The sequence below is a fragment of the Mastomys coucha genome, unplaced genomic scaffold (assembly GCF_008632895.1).
Source record: "Mastomys coucha isolate ucsf_1 unplaced genomic scaffold, UCSF_Mcou_1 pScaffold6, whole genome shotgun sequence".
NCBI classification, from domain to species: Eukaryota; Metazoa; Chordata; class Mammalia; order Rodentia; family Muridae; genus Mastomys; species Mastomys coucha.
In genome coordinates, this window is record NW_022196912.1 from 60,176,338 (window position 1) to 60,180,784 (window position 4,447).

Here is a 4,447-nt window from a genome sequence, read left to right on the forward strand (position 1 = left end):
GCTTACAAGCTTCAAGCTTTAGCCCAATTAGTCCAACAATGGCTGGCTGTGAAGAGAAAGTCCATGAACCTGGTAGTTGTTCAGTTCATGAGGCTGGATAACTCAGCTGATCTTCAGTAGACACTGGAATCCCAAAGAAGTAGACTGTAGTTCCAGTGAAAGAATTGATGCGCTGGTAAGGCAAGGGCAGGCAGACATTAAAAGTATAGACTTATTCCGAATGTGTATCCCAGAATAATTGTATGCCTTTCTGCCTCAAGATCTGGATAAAGGTGTGTGTCTTCCCACCTCATTAGATTAGAAGTGGATCTATATACCTATTACAAATTAAGCAAAAAGCACACACAGGTGTGCCCTCCATTTTTGGATTTTAGTTAATTTCAGTTGTTGTCAAGTGGACAACCAAGAATAGCCATCACAAGTAATGAGTCTGCTCACTTTTCACATTTAGGCTGGTTTTCTGAGAAGCACTGTTATTAGTAGTTTATTTCTGTTTCTGGCCTCTCTGCTCAGTGGGCTGTGAACTTAGAACAGGAAGAGGAAAGATGCACATTACATCAACTTATATTGTCTACTCATTCACAAGTTTTTCAAAAGTGAGATCCCTCATCAAATTATGGATTTTTCTGAAATACACAAACACAGAGTGGAATTAATTAATTAATTAATTAATTATCCATTCACAATCAGAGATAATTAAGTGACATTTAAACTTGAAGGAGACCTAAAATTAAGGAACCTTCCAGAATTCGAGAGACAAACAGCTAGAAAACTTTTTCAAACTGATTTTGAACTTTTATCATTACACACGTCTTTTCCCTTATGATATTATCTTGTGATTAACTGTGCAATTTCTTGTTTTCTTTCTATAGTCCCTGGGTTTTAAAGATTGAATTAGCTATATGTCGATATACACTATATTTTCATTATCCCAACAAAAGTATGTCACTTCCTAAGATTAATTGAAGTTCAGAAAAGGGCACAACCACAGGGAAGATGATAAGATATAATGACAGTTAAGGACAGGTTTTTGTGATTCACTGAATATGAATATCTCCCTAGAAGATTGGTTTCTTAACTTTTTTCTTTAAATGACAATTTAATCAGAATTAGATAACTATTGACCTGCCGGAATAGGAAACAGAAATAAACAAGTGAAAATGCCTACCAAGATTCTGCACAACTCAGCTCAACATGAGTCTACCTTTAATATGGATTAAATTAAAGTGCTGAATGCCATAGCAAGATCCATCAATAAAGGCACAGGAAAGGAAAATGAGATCAGAGCTGTATGTAGTCCTTCGTTTATGAACAGATTACACCAAACTAAGCCCTAAAATTTCATTTATTGTCAGTTGTTTGGCATTTAAAATGCATGAAATCCCTCTTGCTGATAAAGGCCAAATTCTTTATTGAATTATTTGGGACATTTATGACCCACAATCTGGCCACACATTCATAATGAAGCATATATTTGTAATAAGTACTTGTGTTATTCTGGTGGCACAAGGAATTCAGCCAAGGAGAAGAAAAAATGAGTAAGTAGCTGTTGTCTATTTGGGACACACTGATAGAGAAATAATTTTGAACAAGCTTTCTATGGAGTTTTCAAGTATTTCATAAGTTGACAAAAAGACATCTTCGGGATAGTTTCCTTTTTATTTATGTTCTACTTAATTATTAGCTATTGTTTTTCTTTCTTCTAAGTAGAGTACTTTTTGAAGAAGAAATATTTTCAAAGACAAATTGGTCAGAGTTAAAAGAGAAAGATGGATGGATGGATGGATGGATGGATGGATGGATGGATGGATAGATAGATAGATAGATAGATAGATAGATAGCAGAATAAGACAGAATAGGGTTAAAGTATGCATGTGTGTGTGTGTGTGTGTGCATGTGTGTGTGTGTGTGTATTGCTTTAAGAAATATGGTCATTGGGAAGATGGCTCAGTTTGTAATATGCTTGCCTTGCAAGCATGAACACCTGAGTTTGATCCACCATGTAAAAAATTTGTGTGTAGGTCTCTGTGCCTTTTGGGGCATGATACAAACATCCCATTTAGGCAGAACATTCAAGTGTCTAATTTTTTGCACACTGATCCATTGTGGGTTTCTGTGTTGATTGCTATTTCTTCGACTTATTGACAGTACCATATAAAGATTCCATCTCATGGAGTAGGACTTCAATCCAATTTTTAAAAAATGATTGGTTACTACCTGTCTTAGTCACTGTTCTAATGCTATGAAGAGACCAAAGCAACTCTTATAAAAGAAAACATTTAATTGGGGGCTTGCTGACACAGGTAGACATGATGCTGGAGAAGTAGCTGAAAGTTCTCTGTCCATAATCCACATGCAGCAGGGAGAGAGAGATAAATAGTTACTGCTTGAGTTCTTGAAACCACAAAGCCTACCCCCACTATTGACATTCTTCCTCCAACAAGACCCCATCTACTCTAACAGGCCCACAGCTTTTAATCTTTCTCAAATAGTGCCACTCCCTAATGACTAAACATTCAAATGTATAAGCACATGGGACTATCCTTATTTAAATCACCACATACCCACAACATTCTTGTCACCTTTGCACCAGAGGAAATATGTTGACAGTTGGGTCATTATTGTAGACCTCAGGATTCAGAGCTGTGTGAGACTGGTTCTTCTCTAGTAGCCTACCTATCATCATCTTCTAGCAGTATGAAATCTACCCAGTAGGGATGAAGTTTCTAGTTGAGCAATGGCTTGATTTCTTCATATTTGATGACTTGGTTAGATGTGTCTTCAGCAATAGGGTCATCTATCAAGCTCTGAAGGTAACCAATAACATTGCACACATACACGTTTGTATGTGTGTGTTTGCAATATACCTATTGAGAGGTGTCTATGAAACTCAATTGATGAACAACTCAAAAAGAGGTAACATATTTCTGGTACTGGGTTTTTAGTTGGTAGTGTATGATGTCTAGTTAAGGTTCCCCCATTACACAGTGATATAATTTGAACTCCTTTTCATATGTATGTATTTTGGGAAACTTGTACATTAATAAGTTTCCACATAGCTTTCCTAAAGGCCTATAATATTAGTTATTACCCCTCAGACCCCTTCCTCAATCCTGTGCTCTTGTTCCCCATTCCTCTTAGTTCTTTTGTTCTATTTGCCCTTTGATCTTTTTGTAGCACTATATTCTATTTCCCACTGCTTAAAAGATCCCCTCCTTCACAGTGATCCCTTGACTGTTGTGAGTATTCTAAAGGAAACACAAAGTTCTTATAAAGGTCTTTAAAGTTAGTATCTATATGCAAAAGAAAACATGCAGTTGTTTGTCTTCCGAGTCTGGGTCACCACATGTGAAACATTGCTCAGTTACAGCCATCTACCACTTCTGGCCTTTACTATCTCTCTGCCCCCTGCTCCCAATTAAAATACGGAGCACACAACTAAACAAATCATAAAATATAAAACATGAATATTAAGTTATCTGTAAGTTTCATTTTTCTTAACACCTGAATAATACTCCATTATGTAAGTTTAACACATTTTCATTATTCATTCATTAACTGAAAAGTATCTAAGCTGTTTCCACTTCCTGGGTATTGTGAAACAAGAAGCAATGAGCATGGATGAGTGGGTATCTCTATAATAAAATATCTAAGAGTGCTATAGATATAATTTAAGGTGAATTCATATTCTACTTTTTGAGATACCTCCATACTGATTTCCAGTGTGCCATTCCACTTTTCACTCCCATGGGCAGTGAAAAAGTGTTTTCCTTCCCACAAATCCTTGTCATGATTTTCTGAAATGTTTTGTTGATCTTGGCTATTCTGACTGCAGTAAGATGAAATCTCAAAGTAGTCTTATTATGCATTTCTCCGAAGAGTAAGGATATTGAACATTTTAAAAAGTATTTCTCAGCTGTTCGTGTTTTATATTTTGAGAATTGTTTAGTTCCACACTCCATTTTTTTTTAAATTGGGATGAGAAGGCAGAGCTCTTTCAAGAGCCAGAGGTGGTAGATGAATTTAAGAAAACAATGTTTTATGAACACAATAAAGAAGATAAACATGAGTTTGCAGAGCTGGTGACATACACAAGATGTGCACAAACTTAGAACAGACAAAAATCCCAGGATGGGGGAAGATAGGTGGACAAAAAAATCCCATTCCTATCCAAAGGGATTTAGTTGCTGCTGGGATGTGAAATGTTTATTTTCCTTAATGGAGTGATACTGGTATATTTACTACACTCCAAAAGCGTCCCTATGCCCAGGGGTACTTGGCCAATACCAACTGGACTCTGAGGGGTTTGTTTTTAAGGAGAAAAGAAGATAAAAAGGAGATGAGAGAGGGACATAGAGGAGGGCAAGATGCAGAGGGAAAGGGAAAAGAGAATATGAAGTTTGGTAGGGGAGTGTGAAGGATCTGGGGGGAGTTAGGTAAGATGAAT